Source organism: Osmia lignaria, chromosome 10 (genome assembly GCF_051020975.1).
Source record: "Osmia lignaria lignaria isolate PbOS001 chromosome 10, iyOsmLign1, whole genome shotgun sequence".
NCBI lineage: Eukaryota > Metazoa > Arthropoda > Insecta > Hymenoptera > Megachilidae > Osmia > Osmia lignaria.
The window spans coordinates 6207425-6233379 of NC_135041.1; the positions used below are offsets into that span (position 1 = coordinate 6207425).

Consider the following 25955-nt stretch of genomic DNA (forward strand, 5'->3'; position numbering starts at 1 on the left):
CTCCTCGACAGCCTGTACAATTTTCTCAAACAAGCCAAAGATCCGACCATGGCGTTTATTTACTCTTAAAACGTTACGCGAGTCGAAGAACGCAAGGGTGGTAAGATAGAAGATGCCTGTCGCCTAAGGTTCAAACGAACAGCCGATTCCTAATCGCGTTGGAAGACTTTTAAATTTTTAAATCTTCTTTGCTAAAAATTTTCTTGTTTTCTTTCACCGTGAAAGGAACGAAAATGGATGTGAAGATTCATCTGAAATTACTCGACGAAGCAGTTTCTTCCAGAGACGTGATGGATTAAAATAACATTCGTTCGAACGAATTTTCGATACTCCAACGTTCCACTCTATCTGTAGTATCAATAATTCACGTACCGTTATCCATAGCCGTTCGACGGCCAGAAATATCATAATATCGATGATAGAAACGGACGTAGTCGGATCGTTTGCAAGGCCGAACTCCTAAAAATACGTGAAATTCACTATTTTCATGATACACGTGTAATCTATCTTCCATGGTAATACTCTATGCAAAGAATCGAGTTAAAGTTGCTTCTATCAACCGGCTACGATTTCCAGTGGACGTACATTCATCCAGTTGCCATTCACATCCTCACCTTCCACGGGGTATCCATTCGATAAGGTTCGCGATAAATTATGCTGATATCCGTAAAATGGAAAATAGGATGGAAGTTGGAAATCGTGTGAAAGCGAGAAAAATAAAATCTCTGATCCTTTGAACAGCGTTAAAATCGCGACACGAATTCAACGTGACGGCAGCCTTGAAATATTGAATGGCGAATGGCATTTAATTCGAGAGCTGATCAAATGGAATTGACAACTGATTGGTTTCTGCTATGTTTAATTAAAATAGAGCACAGTTCTAGGAGTTTCATATTTCTACCTAGTATCCAGCTATCTTTATTCCATTCTGTTATATTTTTATAACAGATCTCTGTGTGAAATATGACGCAAAATTTCGGTACAGCGAACTCCATCTCATCCACTTCCGTTTCATCCAATCATATTATCGAAGAAATAATCCAGCAGGAGAACGATTGACACATTGGATGTTACGTCGCTTATTCGTGATTCACAAAGTTTATCACACAGTGGGTGATCAAATTATTAGAGCTACTCGCATAAATTGACGATTTTACATAAAAACGATTAATTCTTAAATGAAAACCGAATTAAACAGAGTTTTTGTTATTTTTTTATGATGTATTGATGCTTGTAAAGTTATGATACACAGTTGAAGAAAGTGAAAGTTCTTGACTGGCCTAGAAATTCTTCGGATTTCAACCCCATCGAAAGTTTGTGGAAATATTTATTATTAGTAATAAATGTCAATTGATCTAACGTCTGATAGAAGTATGAGCTAGAAACAAAGCAATCAAAATGAATTGCTTAAAATGCATCGAAAGTATGACGAAAAAAATTGAGGCAGTAATGACAGCAAAAGGCGGCGATACGAAATACTGACATACATATGTAAATATAATGTTTTAAATGTACTTGTTTATTTTTATAAGTATTTTTTTGTATATTATAAATGAAGGATTATTGATTTAAAATTACACAATGTAAAAACCTTAAAATTGTGGCTCTATTTCTACACAAACACGAAAAACCTATTTTCCATACCGTGGCTCTAATAATTTGATCACCCACTGTACGGATATCTACTGTAATTTCTAGTTATTTAAAATTTCTTGAGAAAATGATATAATAGTGTCCAACCTACATTGTGGTTTGGGATCATACTAAAATTTTCATTTTAACCTTCAGGAACTTCTACATTCTACAACTTCCTAAAGCTCTCTAACAACGTTATTACATAAACTTTGTAACGAGTGCGAGCTTCTATCATCCCTGGGAACTCCGACTTGCCTAAGCACATGATTAATACAAAATTGAATTTGCGAAATGAGGAAGAGTTATGGTATAATACCCTATAAACCTTACCAATGAAAATGTCGAAATAGTGAGGATTTCCGGTGTGTTATCTGGGACTGCCGTAAGTAACGGAAATGATCCTTTATATGGAAATCTTATTATCGCTCCGCGTCCGACACATCTGGCGTTTTTGGCGAGCAAGGAAAATGTACGACCGGAAGAGCAACCACGATTGAATTTCGTTTTTCGAGTGCTTCAGACAGCTGTCTCATTATGGGCCCGGAAATTTTATTAGGAACGGTTCCTAATGTAATTTATAGCATCAAGGTTTTTGTTCTGTTATAGAGAAGTATTTATACTGGCAGAACGTTATTCATGAAAGGGTATCGAATTTGCTGAAACCTGGACGGTACCATTTCTAGATAGCAAAACAGAAATGACATCTTACACCTGTCGTGCAAAAATAGAGTGACACAGTGTCAAACTCCATCGCATGAATATAAGAAGTTGGTTTAAAATTCAATCCATATCTGTTTTAGGACACCTCTAGCCACTTCCACAGTATTATATCCATTCCACTTGCGAATATTTGAAACAATACCGAAGGAACGACATTCGTTACCCGATCTTTAACATCCTGGAATAGTGTCATTCTAAAATAACTTTAGTGATATACAGAGAATTTGAAGCAATCTCGAAGGGGAGAGAAAGGTTACTACATGCTTCCCATAAATCTTGATCCCAACACGTTGCAACTAGTGCCTTTGGATTTGCAGCTTCCACTTTCGGAATTAATTATTCATACCCATCCTAGAGATAGCAGTTAATCATGGTTCCAAAGAAACGGTATGACATTTCCAGGTACCACGATTGTATCCACCTAACATTTTTCTCCATGTATGTTTAACATCACCTTATCACATTTTTAAATACGAAACGTTCCAACAAGAAGCGTAGAAAAAAAAAGTATTTTAATGCGAAGCACGTTTTAATTTGACTTCTTGTTCCCCTCTAAGGTGTACATTCTCCTAGGACATATTCTCGAATTCCAGGAACTTTATTGCTCCAGCCCATCGCCAGAAAGCAGAGGGAATTACACGAAGAAGAAACGGCGAGAAAGCACGAGAAGATGAAAACCTTCTCATTTTTTCTCGGCATAGCCTAGCCAGTGGAACAGAGTCGAATTCAAATTCCAGTCCACAGACGGCAGAACTGATAATGGATTATCCAGGTTTCTTCTTCACCCTCATCGTTCCCGCCGCTTCATGGAGATTAATCTTTGTTTAATACGGGCGGTGCCGACTTCATGAATCAGCGTCACGAAACTTCCTCGATCGCGATTTTCTTTTATGCATATATCGCGCGAGCGTCTATAAAAGCTTTCTTTGACTTGGACCAGTTTGAATTTTAGTTCTTTTCAATAACGACGCGGTAATTAACGTCGCGAATAGATCAATCGAGTCTATTGTACCACGATAACAGCAATAATAATAAAAATTATTCGACTTCTCTGGAAGAAAATTAAATTTAAGAACTTCTTGCTTCATGCCACGAGTCCCATTAACCTAAACTTTTATGCCAACTCTAAAAGAGCCTTTATATTTTACGCAAACAGTGATCAACGTAAAATATAAGAGTGTTCGAGATAACTTATCGCTTCGATACCTTAGGAAGAATAAAAATCGGAGAAAGATTTAAGAAAACTCAGAAAAGAGAATCGTCTTCGTGACACAATGATCTTTGCTTCTTTCAAAAGCAACGGCATTTTTCTTCTATTACTGTGTAAGAGAGATTCTTTAAAATACTATGAAAAGCTGCGGATGTAACCCCACCGAAGGACATTAACGGCAACATAAAGACGAGAGACCGCACCATTTTAAAGTTGTATCAAAAGTTTTGCTGATAAAAGAAACTTTCATGTCGACGTGGCATTGTAATCGAACGATTGTCGATTCGATCGAGTTCGTCATATCGAAAGTTTGTATTCAAGGATTCACCATCAACGGACGTACATATCGCTACGGGAATACTTCAAGCAAATACTTCTTTTTAGTTTCTTTTATATGATTCGCATCATTTCTACGAATATTAGAAGAAGTGAAAGGATCATTGAAACACGCCTGCTGTCAGTGACGGTTCCTCGTTCTCGCCAGTGAAACAATTCCCGATATATCCGGCATCATTGGTTTCCGTTTCGAAAGCAATCGTTCGAGGGGTGAGGTGAACGAGGCGTGATCGACGAGGGTTCGAAACGAAGGAAAGAAGAACGATTAAGTACAGAAGTAGAAGAAAAATTGTGGGAAACGGAGGAACGAAGCGACAACGAGAAAGAATGAAAACGTACAGATATAACGTAGAGGAGAAATAGAGAAGGACAATGCAATCTGCAAAGGGCTGCGCGTTCACAAACACGCTTGCCTCGTGTGCCATGTGGCGAGTCCCTTTGATCTCCTGGAATACCCTCGTACACGCCATTGTCTGGGGGTAAAACAACAGGAAAACAGTAGAAGGGGTGGGTTGCGCCAGCATCAGCGGCAGATAAAGCGGGGCAAAATCGATAGACCGAGCCCTTTTTTGTTGAACGAGTCGCGGCCAGAGCCGTGGTCGCTTAATAACGAAACAGACAGCGCTCGCATTGTGTTTCGACTGGAAGCGCGTGGATCCTGGAAGCAAAATTTCGCGGCACACGTCCCGACAATTCTCTTTTTTTTTTCGATGCAATTTTCTACGCTGAAAATGTAGACCTGCTGTGTGTCGGCGAGAGAGATAAATAAAGATGGCAAATAAAAAATGTCCAGAGGATAAAGACCCTCGCGATGGAATCAGCATGGAATTCAATTAGAAATTGTAGGCAAGACTTGCTGACGCAAGGATGCTTGCAATATTTAGACTATGGTTTTTATGGAAAAAAAAAATGAACAGCGTTATTACTATACTAGGTTCCAGGTGTTTCGTCCGATTACTCGTTAGGTGAGATTTATTAAATTTAGAAGAACCTTCGTTCCCTCGGAAGCAACTTCCCTCGCTTCCATTCAAGCTTTCCGCTACAATGTCATTAATCAAAGACCTAACCTGGTGGATATCGTTAACGACTCTTGTCAACTTACGTGTTCGAGGTCTGGCAACAACAGTTTTCGAATAGACCCTGTAAAACATGAAGCTCACTACGTGAGAGCAACTTTAAGCATACGATCGAACGAGAAAGCTGTACTAACCAGACGAAACTTTTAAACCGGATAGCTCGAAGTACGTCGGTCACGATATTTTTAAGCGCATCGAAGAGGATAACAGAGAGACATTCGAGACGATAGCGGGCGTGAAACGACACGTATATGCTCGTAAGCGTGAATTGCATCATGTTACCCGACCACGAGTAAAGTGTCACTACGTGGCTTTGATAGACGCAAGGAAATTGAAGCGTCTCCGTTATGAGACAACTTACGTGTCGCTCATTTTTAATATGATACCTTTTTCCATCGAACAAGACAGCGAAAATATCATCAGACAAAAGATATAATTTATACCACTGTTTCTCGAAAATTTAACATCTTCATTCGTCACTTCTGTTTATATTTAAGATTGAACATATTTAGATCCACCGCGGTTGGAAAATAATATCGAATTTTTATTAGACAGCAGATTTCGGGGTACTAAAAATGTGACACGGTTCGATGATATAAAAGTACCATAAAATAACTTCTTAAAATTGAAGTGTCGCCGCGTAATTGCATTGCGAGCAACACTTTCGGTCAGGGGTTGAATTGCAATGAAAATCGTGACGGCGCCTAAGCTGAATATTGTTCCAAGTAATTCTACCCGCCCGGAAATTTATGCAAGCCGCGTGTGTCAAGCGGAAAGATGCATCGGTAGAATTTCGGGAGGCGAGCATATTGTGTTAGGGGTGAAATAAATCTAGATTACGCGGCGTGATATTCAAGACGTGTTGTTACTGTATCCGTCTAGAATGTAGCCATTTAGGCAGGTTTGATTAAAGTATATCTAAAACAGCTGGACTTTATGAATCTAATAAAGAATGTAAATTGATCGAAAGTAAAAGTAAACGGGGTGATTGATTGAAAAATGACACTTTTCTGTCCTAACGTTAAGTAATCATACATTGTAGAAGATCAGACGTACAAGAAATTCATTACGGACTTGATAAGTTCATCAAGACTAGAACATCTTACTATCCTCTGCAATGCTGTTCGGATTTAATGTCAGTAAAGAACTTTCCTCGATTCTGAGCACATTTCGACGCGACTGTAGCTATAGATGCTGGGATAAATGAAACCAGAACGGAAAGATGAAAATAGCGAGGACGAGGATCCGGTGAGATTCACGAGAACGTGAATGACTTCACAATGAAGAAAAGCATGAAACGAGAGCAAATTAAGAAAAGAAGGATAGAAAAAGAGGGTGTTTCTGGCCAGGAGGAGAAGGTAGAACGAGAAGAGAAAAGTAAAGGAGTCAACGACTCGTGGGCTCTGTTATCGATGGCAAATATTTAAAGTACGAGGTCAGAGACAAGAGAGTACTCGAGGCAAAGCTGACTCTGTCTCGGAGAATAAGTAAATAACGAAGAAGCGGATGAGGGTGGAAGCAGTATGTGTACGCGAAGCGTCGCGTGGGATTCGCAAAATCGCTTTAACCGCCGACGAAACAGGCTTGTTTATTCCTGTACAAGGAATTTCACGCGATATGACTCCTTCAGGAAGCCAACATTCGACCAACATTATTACAACATAAATTCTTCACTCGACATCGCTTAATTCCTATCGAGTTATTTCACCATTTTATCGATATATCTGTTAGAAAATTGCTACTACCTTCGGCAATAAAAATCATTTAGAGAGGAGTCAAAGTATTAACTCTATTTATCGTTATAAAATATCCCTTCCATAAATCCTTCAAAATGTTACAGTAATCCTAGGATAAAAAGAATATTTCCTTTGACCCGCTTTCATTCTATACTGTAAATAATTTATTTCATGAAACTAGTCTTTTTCCAAAGAGGAAAATCATTAGAGGCGTCCTTATGTTGATACGTCTTAGCTGTACAATAGTGGGCATTAGAGGCGAATCGGCTTCCGCGGGAATTCAATTTTGCAACGAGGATGCTAACGAAACGACGGAACAAAGCGGGGAAAAGATTTCCTAAGCCGGAGTGGAATTGCAAATTAGATGGATCATCCTGAAACCGTTCTATGTTAAAAGAATCGGAATGGTTGTTTGAGAGAGGATCAACGAGGGTTGGATTTATTCAACCCCTTTAAGGAATTGTGAACTATGCGTGTGCTCGTGCAACAATGCGTCCGATACTAAGGAGATCTTTCTTACTTTGTTTTTCTCTGCTTATCATCGGATCCCAGACGATGTTCTTGAAACAATTACACATCGAAGTAGGGCATCGATCCTTTGTTCCTGCAGGATCAATTCAATCGAAAGGAAGAAATTAGGTAGCTTAGAATTACTATAACCTTTTAAACAAGCACCTGAAATCTATCAAGAAACTAGAATATCCTTAACATCATTATTCTGATATCATCGAAGAGAGAATTCTGTTACGACCCTATATACACCGAAGGGACGTAATTTTCTGTGATTAACGCGGGTCCAAGATAGGCGGCATCAGTATCAAATTCCGGCTGCTGCGGATCCTCCGGTTTTAATCATAATTAACAGCCACGAAAATTACCGATGGAGACCAGCTGGTTGGGTTGGCCAGCAATAAGGAAATCGCAAACAGAAATTGGAACTCAGCCACGTCTTCATGAAGGAGAGAGCTCGATCGACTGCAACGATTATCCCTGAATATCGGCTACCACCATCGAAAGGGTGACTTTAATTTTTATCATGAAATATTTTATCATCGATGTTCGATCCTTTCATACCTGCTAACGTTTGCGATCAAATAGAAGCATTTCCAAGAACAAAGGAGTAATCTTTTCTGGTCGAATACAGTAATTTGCTGGTTATTGGATGGTGATCAAACGATATCATGTGGAATTTTAATTCGTATAATTTTCTCGAGTTTGCAAACGTTTCACCTATTAAGCTGAACTTCGAAACGATCGTGATACGCCTTTCCTTTCGAAGTACTTTACGACAGTAATTTGATGGTTTGTAACGTAAGACCAGCACTAATGGAATGAAAATCGATCTCGATCGATTGTACATAAAGTGGATTGCAAGCTCAGATTTTGGAACAACGATTGAGGATATCAACCATAAAATAGGATTGAAAGTAAGCTGAAGATTAGGCACAATTACTGCAATTGCGAGAAGAAAGGATGACCGTGTCAACAAGTGTCTTGGCACGTCCTGGCAAAACTCCTAAAAGCGTTTCGTTCTCACGCGACGAGACCAGGAAATTGCAGCAAGAATCTGTCGTTGCCAAGTGTGCAAAAATTTAACGTCAGGAGCAACAATCTGTGCCATCCATCGAATAAATCGTTGGGAAATTTTTCGGGCAATAATGACGTTGGCTTGTATCTCGTGTTTCAGTTCATGAAACTTTATGGTAGCAGATATGGTTCATAAAAATGACAATAAAGCTTAGTGGATAATAAATAAAAGGATTTCTGGCGCTGTTACATTCGAGATCGACAATAATTTCATTTTATAGAGTACCATTTAGGAATATGGATTTGTTAAGAATATTTTCAAAACCTTATTGGATCCAAAAATCAAATAATTCTTTCTGAAAATTATTATCCAATATTGTTTGAAAATGCCAGTCACATAGCTACCGTTCTTATGAATTTTAATAAAAGGGTGGCAAGGTAACGACCTACAGAATTGTTCCTTTATAGAACGAGCTAGCAAGGGAACCCAGATGATTCTGCATGTTTTATTGCTTGTTGTCTCGTGGAACTGCCTCGTTGCCTTTCAAATAGGAGACACTTGGAATCCTTACAGGACGAAGCCTTCCTTTTTTTTTTATCGACGCGACCGGAAAGTTAATTGGAATGAACGAAACGGTACGAGTTGGGCGTTGACAAAGAAAACGATGGGGCGGCAAATGGAACAAGATTGATAAGATTATTCTGATCACGTGTCAATGATCTTTATCTACTGTTTTCGTTTGTTCTCTGTCCCAATTGAAATAAAACGTTGAATTGATTTTGTAGAGGCGAACGATTCAATTACGGGATGAATTTTGTTGTAGCGACGAAAATCGGAATTTGAATAACGTTTGAAGCTGTAAAATCAGAGTTTGCGGGAATTAAATGATACGCAGATATTCACCAGGGACCAATATTATGGTACTGTGGAAAATTTCCAACAATGAACAGCGTAGAAGATGAAAAAGGACACTTTTAATCAATGCAATAATATTCATGACATGCTATGAATACAAATTTCATGTGCTTGATTAATTCGATAAAAATTTATTCACTCAGTCGCGTTACCCTTGCTCCCTATTAATTGATTAATGTCAAATAGCTGGGTAGATACGATTACCAGCATCAGACCTACATGCTTATCGACTAACTGATCATTACTAAAAGATACAGTTAATTTCACTGTAAATTATAGATATATAGCTCCAAGCTATTGTGATTGACAATAAGGATATTTGATCCGTTATTAACCTGATAGCTACTAATGCTAATTTGATAACAGATTAAACGTTCCGTGATCGCTGAGCTTAAATTTAGATGGAAATCTAGAATGTTATTATATAATATGTCAGGTTAGAAACTTCTGAATTCAACTGGGAGAACTTTTGTTGTCTGCATAAAATCACTATTACCGCATGATTTCGCCTATATTGTACAACTTTTGATCAAAAAACTTTCCCAAATTTCCTACGCTTTCATAGATAATTTGACGCTAATAGCTGTTAAACTATTCTGTATAACGGGGTAAACTTCGCAGCGTACCTCGTTAAAGAAGATAGCCTTTGACCAAAATTTCGCCCTTCTAATTTTTACAAAAAGTATTCGCCACAAACAAAATAAAATCTAACGTAGAAAATAAAAATTTTCTGGGAAAGCGTCGGCTCGTGAAACGATCTTGATGTCGAGGAATTCGTACGGAACGATGAATGAATATCGAGCCGAAAACAAATAAACCCAGTGCTAGAATCAATCGATCCTGGTGTGCAAACTTTCTGAAAAATGGTCTCGTTGAACTCAGAAAATTATTTAATACCCGCTAGCAAGTAAAATATAGTCCGCACCATGAAAACCATACGATATCGTAGTCAAGGTATACAATTTATTTTATTACTCGCTTACCTCCGGGATAACACGGAAACGAGCGTGGCTGCCGTTTCGAAAGTAGCGAAGTCTTAACTGTTGATTAAACCAGGTACAATCATTGTGGAAAGGGTCGATTCGATGACCCGTTGCACACTATATATCTAGATACTTTTATAGGCCGTTTACCACTCTCCCTTTTTCTCTTTTCCTTTCAACAAACCATCTCTTCGTTGTCCGCAATTGATATTGAACCGTTTCTTTAAGTTGGAGGTAGAATTCGAAGAACCGCTAAAGAAAATGTCGATTAAACTGCTTGAAGATAATATAGTATGTAAATGAACTAGACGATAAAAGTGACTTGAAATATATATATAGTTGTAATTGACAGCATTCGTTTTGGTCGTTCTTCTCTCCCACGTCGTTCACCTTTAACACTGATATATGTATGTACATACGCACGTGTCCGCGTATTTAATCAATGGATCAATTAATTAATTTCTATTAATGATATCGTGCGAGATCTTCGCTTTAAACTTCGAACAATTAGATCAAACAATGAATATTAGTTTCTCTTCTTTCTTCAGAGATATATTAATTAGTACCTTTCCTCTTTAATCGCTATTGATACATCGATGTATGTACACGTTTTATCTTGAGATTTCATCCTTTCTCTCGCACTTTCTAATTTCTTCTAATCCCGCTGTCGATATGTCGGCCTGTTCCCATACATTCCGTATTAATTTTTCCTTCTATTATCCCTTTAATTCAATCTCGTCTGGCTCGATGATCTTCGGCTTCTGCGTCAGTCGAGTATGCACTGATCAACCTGTGGCACATTTCACTGATTGTTAACCCTTTCTTCTGAAACGAGATTTTACACGTTGACGCACCGCATGTCGCGAGGAGCGCAGAGAAATATTCAATCACGTGGTGTAGATATTTTGGATATATTTGTGCCACCGAATACGCTGCCCATTCTTATCGAGGAACTTAAGTACCATCGCAGAGCTGTTTTCGAGAGATAAGCAAGAGCGTCAGCAACAAACTCGGCAAACTGGATCGAAGCTCCGATTTCGAAAACATCCCGATTTTATCAAGCTTCTTCGAGGGATTTAACAAAATTTACATTTGTTTGCGTCATCGTCGTAGTAACCTGAATTTGTTTGTTCTACTTTCGTAATGTCCGATCTTGAAGAACGAATCTGACATGAGTCTGCATTTTATCAGTCTGAACTGAATCGTTTTGTTCTGGTTAGCAACAGAGATTTCTGCATTCAAGCCATTTTTCAGAAACAAAGTTATGTGAATTTCCGTGAAATCTGAACTTGTATGAAAAAAATTCCAAAAATTAGAGCTGTTATCTCAGAAGGACACTGGTTACGTTCTATGATTCACGATCGCGTAAAAAGGCACACAATGAAAGCTCGAAGCAACAGTCTCGAGGGACGGTGTTCTGAATGAAAGCGCAAAGGCGGCGCTATTTCCGGCGTAACGAAGCGGATCGCGATTAATCACGCGTATCGTGGGCAAATACGTTTCCTCGTATGCCATGCATACGAAAGAATTATCTTTTGGTTTACCAGAAACCATTCGTGTTCACATTGAGAACAAGCTGCAAATCGTGAAAATAAATTCATACCCCCGTAGAGAAGCAATATAAATTGAATGAAATTCGAGAGCGGCGATGAAAGGATAATTCGCTAATGATACATGCATACATTAATCATTTAGCAGGTTGATTCGAACGCGAACAGCCCTGAAATTCGGTGTTTAAAGTTGATACACGTTTCGAAATGAAAATTCTGCGACAATTTATAGCGGCTGAACGATCGATCGATTCCTATGGGAACAGAAAAAAGAGGAAGAAAAACATGGAATTTCGAAATATTCTGACGCGCACACACGCGCGTGCTCGCTCTTCGACCACCGAACTAACGTGCTATTGACCGGCTAAACCAATTTCCGGGCAACAATTGCGGAAGATTTTTATTACTGAGAACGTAGCCGATGAACAAACCAATCGTTCCTACCTATGGGGTCCTATTTCGTGCCGATACCATTCGCTTATCAGTGTTGATGCGAAAATTTTCTTTGGATAACAAGTTTTCTTCAGTTTGAAAGAGGAAAATCGAGATACATCTTTTCCATCGATGAAATCAATACCAATCATAATTTTGTTGAAAAATGTGAGGCATTTAACAACGACGACTGAAACTTCCACAGCGAAATTGACCGAATTTCAAAACATTTCACCCCGAAGTTCTAAGCAGAAGTATTCGACCAGTCAGCCTGGATGTTTCAACGATCCAAAGGCTCCTGAACACCATTCGCAGGAAAATTCGCAAGAAATCAAGTCAGAGAGACTCGAAGAATTCGTATTATCGAAGATTCGTCTGGTTAAATTCGCAGAGAAGATTCGTTTTCTCTCTGTCGCCGGCTTACAGTCACGAAGTTCCTCAAAGAACGTCCAACTTCTTTCCGTGAGGAATTTTAATTCGCCAAAGATAATCCCAAGTTCCTGTCCGCCTCCTCCCCTGTCGTCAAGCCCGTCTTTTTGTTCTGTCGTGGCGTCACGGGCAGCGTATTAAGCGGTCTTCTCGCTTGAATTTTAAAACGCGGAATTTAAAGGGACCGCTCCGACATCGACCGGCTTTGCGTCGCGCACCCCGCGACTCGTTCCCTCCCTTTCGATCGTTCAAATTCGAATTTATCGTCACTAATTATTACTGGATCAAGGAAACACTAAAGAAACATCACTGCGCGTATGGTATAGAGTTTTCGCACAATTATTCTGGCACTCACACAGCATCACGTAATTTTCGAACGATAGCCCACGAGTGAACGTTCCGTAACCGCCGTAAGGCGTGCTCCCGGCGGCCAAGAACTTACATCTCGATTGCTCGCGTCCACCTAGGTATACCCGTTTTTCCTAGCCGCGAACGCTCGGTGGGTTGATCGGAGACGCGCTTCCGCGCACCCAGCCATGTAGACACGCACCCCCGACGCATTCACGATCACAGGGAGGTCGACGCGGCGAGCATCCACACCTCTGGCCGCGTCTCACGACCAGCAAAACTGAGACCCGCGTCGTCGAGGCCTGTGGAAGCCGCGAAAGAAGGAAAGGGAAGGCCGTTCACTCGGAAGCCTTGCCGGCGTTCTCGGAGCGCCGTCGCGCGACTCGCCGGCGGGACGCTGCTCGACGCCGACGCCGGCACTTCCTCGCTACCATCCCCGGCTTCTCGCCGCTGAAACGTCGCGCCGCGCCGCGCCGGCTCACCGCGAAAGACGCGCGACTCGGCCTGAATGTGGGGCAAGGCTGACCCACGTTCACGCACACGCACATGCGGCCGTGTGGCCCATCGTAAGCAACGGCTATCGCTACTGCCGGTTGACACAACGTGTACCTCCGCTACTAACCCTCCTCTTCCCTTTCTATGCCCCTTCTATAACGTTACTTCACGCCCCCCCTGCCACCCCGACACGCGGATATACCTGCGTGAACAGCCCCCTCTGCGTTCAACCTCCGAAACCACCCTGCTGCCTAGCGTACTGCGCATGACGCAGTGCCGTAGCCAATGTGTGCTTCCCTATTCACTGCCTCCGTCCGTGAGAGAACTTACACCGGTCGATTTTTTTTCTGGGGGCGCCTCTGAACGGACACGTACTCGCTTGATTTTTCCCGTTTTCTCTTTCAGCGACGTTACTGGCCTGCCTCGTAGAGAGCGCTGGATATTATCATAGTGTACTTTTCGATTGCGAGAGATAGTGGCTGTTTCTAAAAGATAGAATTTCTATATGTTAAGTACGCAACACCAGCATTTAGTACGCTACTGAGTAAACATCGATTGGTTGATATCAATCCTTCAGTGACTCGAACCAAATCAATTTTTAATTCAGTTCATCCTAGTTCTGAATCTGTCTCTCTCATACACCCTTGTGAATCTTGTTTCTCTGATTAAATCGATCGTTACGTTTTTATTTCAATTGAAATCCCAAATTAACACGTGATAATTGCAGAATACCATGGTTATCGTTGCATAGAATCACAACACTTCCTACCGATCAATTCTTCGCTAATCCATGCGTAAGTAGTTCAAACCAATTTATTCCGACACACTCGAAGCGCACATTTACCTCGCGTGTTTTCCAGAGGAAATACACAAAGGAATTGCGACATTCCGTATGCATTAACGTAGACAGAGCGAAGAATTTTATTAAAACTATTCACAACCTACTCCACGGGATACCTTTTCTTTCATCGTTGACCTATACGAGACCTTTTGTCACGTATAATGCGGAACGAATTGGTCATAGGAAAAGTCATGTCAGTTCGCAAGCCTATTTCGCTAAATTGATACAACTTCGTTGCGTGTCGCAGCATGTGTGCAACATGTCCAGCTTATCCACTGTCTCTATCACCACAATTCTTGGTATGGGGTGGCACAACGATGAAAAATTGTATTCGGTCGTGGAAAAACTCGCGCTTTGTGCAACGCAACAAAGCGTGCAGCTAGCAGTGTGCACGCGACACCGCGCACCAACTGTGTCACACTCAACAGTTTACCCTACATTCAACAGTGTTCCACTGACAAGGAAACGGTTTAAAACGTAGCCCAACCGGAGGACAATAACGAGCGCCGCGAAACAATTCCAAAAGCCAGGGAAATCATTTCGAAAGATTTCAAGAAAGGCATCTAAGAAGATCAACGAGAATTTGATATATATTTCCACCATCCATAGGGTTATCGATTAAACTTTCAGACACATATTTCAGTGCCATGAGTCGTTGGTAACTATTATTTTTTTTAAATAATAATAACGGTAGCTATCGTAAAAATGAGCGTTTCAACAATAGTAAAGAATCATAAACATCGTGTTTTATTATTCCTCAATGGACGATTCTCTGCTCCAACTTCGAGCCTGACTTTACTTCGCTCGTAACCGTACTCTCCGGAGAAATTATATTCCTCTCCGAACGTGGTCGGTGGGTGGGAAGAAAGGTAGAAAGTACAGTAATTCCGGCGGATAATGTGCATATGACGGATGGCGCACACCACGCGGCGTATTCAACCAGTGGTAGCGATCGTGAGCTGAGTCGAATGTTGACCCAGAGTGACAGAACGGATTCGCGACTGATTGACCGATCTTCCGGTACCGCGGTGTGCGCCGAACAGACTCTGCTTCGTGAAGCAGACATCTGTGTTTGATCGGGGTGTCCTGACTGATAGAGCGGGTAGCAGGGAGGGATCTGCGACCTAAAATACGCTTCAACAGCGGAAGAATGTTTCCAAGGTTTGAAACGAGCGCGTAAGGATGAAAGAGATAGAGTTACGAGGGAAATGGGGATGCTAAGAGGAACGCGATGACGATGAGAAAGGAGGGGTAGTACACGCGGTAGCAGCTACCACGCCGTATACCAACGCCACTCCATATTGATTTTCCGGCAGGGGGGTGAAATGGCGGTGAAGAGCGCCGCCGAGGGAGAGACAGAGAGAAGGGGTAGAAAGTAGACGGAGAGAAAATGTGGTAGAAGTAGAACCGGAGGGGAAAACAGAAACGAAAAACGTGGGGGAAAGAACGCGTATTGGGGTGGAATTAGCCGCTTCCTCATCGTTAACCAGCGCGAGTAACCCCTGAGGTTAAGTTCGACGAAGATGGCGGTCTAAATAATTCCGTGTAACATAGGAAAGTAGTTGACAATAGTTGGGCCATTAATTGAACTGCATTCTGCATTATGACACCTATAATTCAGGTGAATATTATATAACTAACTCGGAAATAATTTGTAATTCAGAAGGTGTTCCATAAATTATATGCATGGAATTTTCAAAGATATCAAAGATATATGATTGGAATGTAAATTAATAAACCATTTTTAATTGGCGATAACTGTCTTTGTGATATTTTTCAAAATAAAGTAATAGGGGTGATCACGATGCTTCTGTGCCGTGAGTTCGTACGGCACTGAGCTTCGGACCGTTCGCTCTGCTCAGTAGTCTAGCTCGACGACTAGTCAGACCCCTTCGTCGAACTCCGTCGTACATCGGACGATGTCGTGTACCATGCGCGTTAATATAAAGGGCGCGATTATTCATTTTACGATAACCGATGTCGTTTGTCCTGGAACTCTTCCGTTTTCTCCATTAAATAACCATCGACAAACTGCCCTCGGCGATGCAAATGATGGATTCCATTTCCAACGAGAAAGGTCGCTGTTCCCCGTTCAAATTGAATCTCGTAATGATACGCTAGGATTTAATTAAATTTCCGGTTCGCCAGGATGTTGGTGAGCTCGCCGTTTGAGCATGTGTGTCGAATGCAATCAAACGGGTTTTTCAGTGAAAATATGTTACCAAATGATCGCTCTTGTGCATTGTATGGTGATGATTAAACTAGTTTCGTGAATGGTTTGTTTTATATTCGTTTTCAATACACGAACGCTCTCCATTTAGTCGATACACTATATTAATCATCGCCCCTTGAGGGTTGAAAAAATTCTAATTTCAAGTGGAGCGTATTAAACGACTCCATATTCTAATTACGGAAATAACGTACCCATTTAAGTATACACTTGCGGGTAAGTTAGAAATTGCGATTTGATCTTTTTTCAATAATTAGGGATGTTAAAACTAAAAAAAGGAACTTGATGTTAATTTAAGAATTATCTAACTCAAACACTAATAACCTTTTTTCCTACATTTCTTTTTAATTGAAGCTAGAACAACGTCATTTGCAAGTCTCTCGCGAGTTACATGACTTCGTCAAACTTCGAGCAAATTCCATATTACAAAATCCTATCATACGAAACGAAGGAACGTGGAACAAACCAAAAGATCGTTTCTGATTTTATTACGTGAGACAAAGTTTCTAGCAGTCTCTCCGAGTAAGAATAATCAAACAAACTTTTTGGCAAACTAGTGTTTGTTAGTATTCCTCCACGACAATCTTGTTTCGGCAAACCACAATGAACCTTTTTGTGTGTGAATTTCTACAAGTTCGCTTCAAACTAAAATGTTCATTCGCACCATGAGCAATCTGCATGTATAAATTACACAGAATATTAATTTGTCACGATCAACTATCTTTTCAAACTTGCGCGTCTCAATGAAGCATTTCTGTGAAATTGATATACAGTTTCTGAGAAGGCAATTAATTCACGATGCGTTTCGAGATTCAACGAAAGCTCCTTCAATTAGAAACTCCTAACGAGCAAAATAGTTGCTACGAAATATTAATTCACGGCGTGAGTTTTGAAACAATCCACGTGTCAAAAAGTTACAGCAAAACAAGAAAAACCTAATTCTGTCTTTCACGGTTTTATACTCTACAAATTCAGACAAATTGTAGCGTATTTGCAGTAACTCTTCTACAGGAGCTACAATATTTGCTCGCGCGACACTTTCCATGAATACCAACATTTCGAAAGTAACGAAGATTTGCTTGAAACACTAGACGAAACGTTGTAACGGGAAAGGCCAAAGGTAAGATCAAAGTGAAAAGTTCCGTCATGCAGCTTCCATGAGCTGGTTTCATCGAGGCTATTCGGAACTTTCCAAGTCTGCGAAGTTTCGTTGCAAACTACTGTCGATATCGATAAGAATATACTTCACGTTCGCAGGAGAGCTATCGATCTTCTTTCCTTCTGTCCGCTTGCATCGCATGCAGGTTGAAATTTCGAAAAAATATTATTCAACATGGCCAATGAATTCTTATGATCCATAACGAGGTTAGCAAAGTCGAAACTACTTGTCTCGGAGAATACCATGAAAAATTCTTTCTATTCCAAAGAGTCGAGCAAGAAATTCAATTTTCTGCTTTGTTTGAAGAAGAAACGTGATTTTTCCCTCTATAAAACATGCACGCCAATCGATGTGTACATGCAACACGCAATATACCACTTCATTATCGTTCTCAATATTGATTCGAAGGATATCATGGTTTAATCGCTTCTGAGTAAACGGACGCGTTTTTTCTGCGAAACAATTCCGTTTCATGTAACAAATGACGTCCATAACTCGTCGCATCGTTTGTTACGTCCTGTTAGAAGTGCAAATAGAATATCTGCCCACGCAAAGGAACCAGGTATTAATTCGCCTTAATTATTCCACCTTTGTGCTATTTTTGCCCGAACCCCTTGGCGTGTTCCCGCGTATTATTAAACAGCGAAAGAAGCAAGGCTGTTCGCGTGTTAACCACGATGAAGGGAGGGGGCAAACATTATTGCGAGACGCAACACTTTCCCTTGTATCGCTCTTTGCATCTAGCCTCGTTAAATGTTCTTCAAAAGGCTCACTTTTAATTTAATGGAGAGTTATAAACATTGTAGCAGAATGTACCTTTCTGATCAATATGAAAAATTTAACATAAAAGGAAAAGTTAAATTGGAAAACGTATAGCGAACTTTTCATAATCCAGCCATTATGGTATATTGAAAAGTAGACAGACGGATAATAAATCGAATAGCGTATCGAATGTCTTTTTTATTAGCATCTTTTTTACGTCACCTATTATATGGAATGTTCGCCCTATTGAGCATCGCAACGGGATAATGTGTTTTGAATTAATCGCTGGAAGACGAAGCTCACTGGGTTGGAGAGTGAAAGGCGAAAGAAGGGAGCTTTGGTGTCTCGATTTATTCTTAACACAGGATCCTTCAATGGCCATCCGTCAATTACGTCTACCCCCCGTAATGGAAGCCAATAGATCGAGATGAATTCAAGGACCGAGGGTCATTTTTTTAACTTAACTAGATCGTCGTTTCCTTTTACTGACAATAAAGGTAAATTTATTCTCCGTTTCATCCACTTACAAACATTGAATTTTATGCAAGCTGTGAGCATATGTCATATAACCCGTTAGCAGAATAATTTGCAATCTGTCGCTGCTACAAATTGAACGAGAGTAATAACGCGTAAAAAATTAAACTAAAAGGTTCTGACACCTCCGATACTAAATTTTCTTCATTTTCTGATTACCAGAACGCGTAATGAACGAAGCACTCTAACGAGATTAATTTACACAGCCTACAGAACATTTTCATTCGCGTCTACGAGCATCGTACCGAAATCCAAATAAACTCAATCCTCTTTTCAGATTATCCCGCAACCGCAAGTCATCTTATTTTTACGCTCGTTTGTTCCGTTGCGAATAAAAACGAAGAAGTATCACGAGTCTCGCGCGTTCAAACGGAACTGTACAGAGGCGGAAAAGAGATCTGGTTGGTCTATTTTCCAAACGACGGAAGCTAATTACGACTCGTCAGGCGTCGTTTCTTAAGAAAACGAGGGAAGCTAGAGAAAATGAGCGACAAAGATCCATCTTGTCCTCTTTTTTTTTCTTTCTCGTGCTTTCTGTCCGATGAGCACGCTGGTTGAGGCTGCTTCGACACCGATAAGCCGCGAGATTGCGCGGCGCGTATTAGCTCGTTCGCCTGTTAGAACGACGGACTAGTTTACCCGATGTATTGGGGCAGCTCGTTAAGCAAGCTGCACATGCGTGCCAACGTGGATCGTTACCAAAATTAAAGGACTGACCTGTCCCCATCGTGCAACGACATTTTTATCGCGATCGAAAACGTCAACTTGACACGCGGCGAATTTCCGTATGTCTAATGAATTCCGCGGTACGCGAACTCGTTTAATATTCAACAGGGATGATTTTTATCCGCTTCAATTTTTTCGCGTAGAATTATTTAAGTCATCATTATCGTTCTACAAGAAGTTTTTAATGAATCTTCCTTAGAACATTATCAATTTTACAAAATATCAAAGGCTAAAGTATAACTGGATGAATTATATCCCATCATATTTCTCGTTCGTTCTTTTGTAAAGGAAAATTTGACACGATGCTCCGATACGCGTCCCACAAACCTACAATTCGATATTATCCATGCAATTACGGGGCACGGTCGCTCCAATTAAAAAACTGTGTCACACTGCCGGATTACAGCGTAATTATACGCACACAAGCAGTACAAAGAGGAGCATCAGCAAATGAAGACGGAATCGAAACGAAAAGCTATATCGTTCTGACACGTCCTCTGATATTAATTAACGAGGTGTAACTTACAATGAAGTTATCGATGCTACGGTGAAAACGGAGGAAATAAATCTTCGCAATAATTTCTACAATAATCATGTGAAATTCTAATTAGAACTTAAAATACCATGCTTTTTTAATACCACACTGAAGTACACGATTGCTTCAGTTCTTCGATAAGACGAGCAGTTGCAGATAAACTTGTAAAATATAGCTTTCAAACCCTTAATCTACGGCAGTTTATTCGATTGAAACATATAACCGCGTAAAGTATAGACTACTACAGTGAACGGTACAATTTTAAGAAAATCCACCGTGTTATCAGGCAAAGGGAGAATTAGCCAAATGCGAGGTTAAACCGATGGCTAACGACTGAAGCAGGTGCAAAGGTCTGCGAAACTTTCGATAATTAAAGCGCGATACGCCGCGCCGGTACACGGTGCTACCTATAACTGGCAGTAGTTAAAGTCAAGGCTTGGTCCGGCGGCCACAGTGGTGCGGTCGCGTTATCCTGAAACCGCGCGTAGAAAAGTGATTAATTTGATAACGAAAGATCAAGAAACGCGTTCAGTTGATGTCACAATTTATAGTGATCAACTGGAACTTCCGGCGTCATTATAAATTGATTGGTGAAAATGAAAGCTCGAGGGAAATTATGTGAAATGCAGCTAAATACATTATCGATCAAAAGCATAAGATAAATTTTAAATTACAAGCAGGAAAGGGTTAAATCCATTTTATCGTGTACGTAAAAAAAATTAAATAAAGAGTATGTTATGGAATAAAAGCCATGATTTGTTCATAAAGTTTGATAGAGAGATTCAAAGTAGATTTGCTGTAGTTTATGGCGTGGAAAAGTTTTATGGCACGAACGTGAATTTTTATCGATTTTAAAGTTAAAATTCGTTTACCCTTTCGCCTCGATATTTTTTGCTCACCTACAGATGGAATAACGTCACGCTTTAATATTTTTTATATTTCTAAATAAAAGGAAACACCTTTTACTTCATTCTTTTTCAGATATTAAATTGAAAATGAACGCGTTAAATTGCTTTCGTTTTCTTGACAGTAATTTGAAAGAAACAAAGATCGGACTGTTTCTCGCCGTTTGTGCAGGAACAGCCGATGCAGTTGACGTATCGACAGCAGCCAGTTTATGGGTATAAATTTGCGACTATTACACGTCCAAGGAAAATAGAATACGCAGGAGATTGAACTTCCTGAATGCATAATATCCATCGAGGCAGTGTTCAATCGCCCTCTGTACCATTGACTCGGACCAACACAATGCTTCCTTCCAATGGCATCTATGAAACACTGCCTATCCGTGAGATCCTCTCGAATATAAGAATTCCAAGTACCTGGAGTTTTGTAAATAAAATAGAACATTCGACGAACGAATGGGCTTGGCTGAAAAATCTAAATGCAAAATTGCGGAAATAACATAGGAAACGACGATAACTTGCTGACGTTGAATCAATATTTTATAGAATAGCTGCTTCAATTTCTCTTTTTATGTAAATATTTCTGTAATATTTTGCATTCATAAAAATTGTAAGAATGGATGCATTTTTAAGATATGAATAATATATTAGTGTCCAAAAGAAAAATGGAAAAACAAATAGATTGAATTAATCATCTATCAAACTTTGACCTCCTTAGAATTTAACGTCTTAAATGCCTAGTTTTTTCTTTTAACGATTGAATGTGAAAAAGCAATGGACAGCATTCATGTCGTCGAGTGAAATTATAGAGAACAATGACCGGCATTTATAGACCGATTAAGTAAACCGTGAAAATACTTAATTAAAGTTTGATTCTAATTTAGATTATTATTAACTGATTTCATGATTGAGATTCCGTACCATTATTACTCCACGATCAATAAGGGTGTGTGTTCAAAAACATCATTTATATTTAGAGAAAAGCAAAACAATAGAATTTCGTTTTTAAACTCTGTCTTTAGATCTCGAACGGACGTATTACGCTCCAGTTATTGGCGAGATTTATTTGAACATAAATCTATTTCGGTGAAACCACTATTGTTTCTATTATACATCGATCGTTCAATGAAATTTGAATTAAATGTTGGCAATTCGAAGGAAGTACATTGAATGAAGGAAGTTATGCTTGAATAAAAAGTTCAAAGGTGAATTTCAATAATATGATATCGTTACCTAACATTAGCTATTTTCGAAACCGATATTCTTTTAACTACCATATCAATTAAAAATTAAAAAATTGTAGTTACAAGTAAATCCAAAGAGTAACATTCCACTAAATATCGCGACTTTCTCGTGAACTTTTTCAAGCGACCTTTATCACTGCGTGTTATTTTAGTATCGAGTTGTATTTATACTGTCGAGACATCTGAAATGGTAAAAACATTACGAGGAGGAACAATTGGATTTCTTGGTAAAATCAGTGAACCCTAATTTCTCTGTGTACGTCAATTACGAGTGGAAATAGAAAATCAATAGGGCAATTTTGATCAAGACGCCAAAAGGGGGTCAACAACCAAAACGATTTCGACCGGTGATAGTCTGGTTCGAGTTTCAAAAGCGTTTCCGGTAAGGGTACCCTCATGTAAACCGTCGAAACGATTGGCTATTTCTACAAAAGTTGGATTAATTGTGTCAGCGGCCGTGGGTCAAGAAGATCGATAGAAGAGTTAAAGAACGCTTTACGTTTGTTTGGAACTAGTAATCGTCGAGTTGCAGTGCGAATTTCTATGCGATAAAAAAAAGTATTTAAAAGCTGCAGTGTGTAAACTGAAATCTGAATAACAATCAGTGATGTAGAGAAAACTGGCTGCCTACTCGTTGTCCTAGATTTTGAACGAAAAGCAGTCCCCTGAAGAGGCAAGAAAAACTGGCCACGGAAACGGAAGCAAAGAACAGAAGAGGGAAGGAGGATAGAGGTAAGAAAAGAATCTACTTAAGTCCGGACCAGGTAATCGCTGAAAGCTGAACTGTAAGCACACCAGCACTAAGTGGTTAGCCGTTGAATGTTAGTCGGCACAAGAAGTAAATTACAAACGGTGGATTAGACGGTTTGTAAACGAGAAACGCGAAGAAACATCTTTCGTCAACGAGTTTCGAGCTTTTTAAAATAGACTCCGCAGAGTCCACATTTTAAATACTAAAGGCGAAAAAATCTAAGTTCCACTCGAGACAGAGAGAACAGAAACTAAGTCCCGTACGTCGCCGATCTTCCGGACGGATTCTTGGTATTTATAAGGGAGTATAATGCCAAGAAAATCCAAAAGACCAAAGAACAATTTTCTAAGTCCCAATTCTATCGTTCTAATGGTACTGAAAGTCAAAAATCTAAGTTCCTCTCGAGACAGAGGGGCAAGAGTCTAATTAATCAATTCACCCTGTCAATCTCTAAGAAGTTTCACCCCCCCCCGAAAAAAATCGTTCGAATATTTCTATTGAAATTCAGGATTGGTCTGAAAACTTTTGGCTCTTACTATATAAATTGCAACTCGTACGATAACCAGTGACGGTGAACACTTTCCTAGGGAACTGAAACTTTTCAATCGTTGGTCGTTCAAACGAACTTTCAATTACGAGCGGCAAAAACGACACGATCCAAGCTGGATAGGTGCCAAAAGGTCACGGTGCAACACGTATGCAAGCCTGTCGCATGAGTTCGACAGTATGAAATTATAAATCGATCTCAAAGACGAATTAAGTATTGTTTACCTACTTCGTTGCTTTGAGCTTCGTTTTAACGATAAAAGTATCACGTTCGAAGACACTTTGCTTTGCGCGTAACTTATTTATCGTTAGCGAACGAAGACGAAGCGTTTGCAAGCGGAAGAACGGGATTCGCTTACCGAAGAACATTGACGAGTTTAGCCGGGACCTAGTGTGCTCCTTTCTGAGGAATTTCGTCAGCTAGCTGGATCAGAAGGGGTAACTCTTTGGATACACGACGGCGGGATTTTCGGTAGTTCAGAAGCAACAGCGGAAAGCACTTAAAGCGTTTGAAACCGGAGTATTTCGTTCGAAAAGCGAGCCACAGGGGGAGAGAAACGGGTCGAGGGAGCAACGACAGAGACAACTTATCGCTACCGCGATTCAGCAACGGGCCAGAGAAAAAGAAAACGAGAGCATCCGCAACGGAGACGCGTGTAGATACGTGTAACCATTCTCACGGCGTTGCCTTCGTAAAAGCTATCGTTGTCGCTTTTATTGCTGTCGATTCGAGAATCCGTCAGTTTCGTCTTTCTGGGTCGAGATTTTCGGCGAACCTCGTCGCTCATTGTGTCTTTATTTCTTACACGATCTTTCAGGCTGCTTATCTTCCATTTTCGTCTGTCAAACAAAGGACAGAGATGAAGGCGTTTCATTTGTCACGCGGCATAAAAAGAATCGTAAACGGCGTGCCGAGTGTAGACTTTGCATTCATTTGGCAGAAGGTGATATATACGAAAGAAAATATATAAACAGCGCTCGTAAGGAGATGAAACTCTCCTTCCTCGATTTTGTATTTATCTAGTAGGATATCTTCCTGCGATTTGGCACCAGTTTGAATATATCCGTGGAACAAACGTTGAATATCAAGGTGGCAACTAAATTTGTATTCACTTGCTGTTGCACACTTCCTGTCCGGTGTCAAAGTGAAAGCTATAAAAGTACACTAATCGTAAAGGAATACTTTAATATTTAAAGATGAAACCTGAATGAATTTTCAACTAGATTTCGATAAAAAGAGAACCTTCAGGAAATTAATCCAATCTTTACTTTTACATCGATATCATTATCATTTAGTCGAATGGATAAATGTACCTCATTTGCGAGCACCATCTGCTTTCAAGATTTCATCGCGTAATTTTGTAATAGAAACTTAATTTAGAGAATCAAGCTATTAACGTAGAAAGGTAATTACTTCTTCGATGAACGGAACGGACGTTAATCAGTTGAAGTTTATAATGTAATTACGTCCTCTCTTAGAATAAATTTAATCAATGCGATACTTCCCAACCAGAAATTAGGCAAATGTCTGCATTTAAAAATTTTTGAAATCATCTAATAATACTTTTAAATAAGGGCTCAGATCCACTAGCACGAACATGTAAGATAACCGGTAAAAAATCGTCGAGATTAATGGGTGCGATCAATTCATGAATATTCACCGGAGCGGATAGATTCACGGACTAATCGCGATTAACCGTATATTTATGATTTAAACCGTGGGGTGCTATTTCAAAGTTAAAGCTCATTCCGATATGGACAAGATTTATGTTCGATGAACACGCGCTGCGATTCAAAACAAATTCTGCCCGTTCATTTTTCGTGTTTGATCGCGAATTCAGCGATAACAATAATGCTTTTGATAATCTGAAAAACCAACAAAATAAAGCTTTCCTCAAATTTTAAACTTATCTCCATAACACCGAAGATAAACCGCTAGGATTTGATCGGGAAATTGTGCCTCGCACCTCTCTTTCCGACATCTCTTGTCAACTGTTGGTTCGTGCAATCGGGTCGACGCTTCGGCATCGATCAGATATCAACAAACGTGCAGTTATTCCTCCACTTTCTGCGATCTCGATTCGATCACATCGTCCGTAATTGCTCGGCACGAGTGCTTGAAAATCAGTTCGAGTTTAGTGGAGCGAACCGTTCCTCTCGAACTTCACGTCCATTTTTCATTCGCGTTCATGCAAGCGACTCATTATTCCATTGAGATGAAGGAATCGGTACATCGATGTGCGCACTTCGATTTCGTGTAGGAATTTCAATCGAAACGAAGTCGACGAGATGCTTTATAGGTAACGGAAGAGAAACGGAGATGGTTCTG

General features: G+C 40.0%; 1 protein-coding gene across 20 annotated transcripts in view; it reads right to left on the reverse strand.

Moving 5' to 3' along the window:
• unc-13 overlaps positions 1-25955 on the reverse strand; it is a 187623-nt gene that overhangs the window by 92828 nt on the left and 68840 nt on the right. For 3 of the 20 annotated variants that reach the window (XM_076690614.1, XM_034340011.2, XM_034340012.2), the window contains exons 1-2: positions 12546-13474; positions 10140-10964 (exon numbers count right to left, since the gene is read on the reverse strand). The exons of 12 other annotated variants lie outside the window; for them this stretch is intronic. The gene's annotated coding sequence lies outside the window, so the exon portion shown is untranslated. Of the gene's footprint in view, positions 1-10139; positions 10965-12545; positions 13475-25955 lie in introns of those variants that run through there. 5 more of the 20 variants (XM_076690611.1, XM_076690608.1, XM_076690610.1 and 2 more) reach the window with 5 other exon arrangements.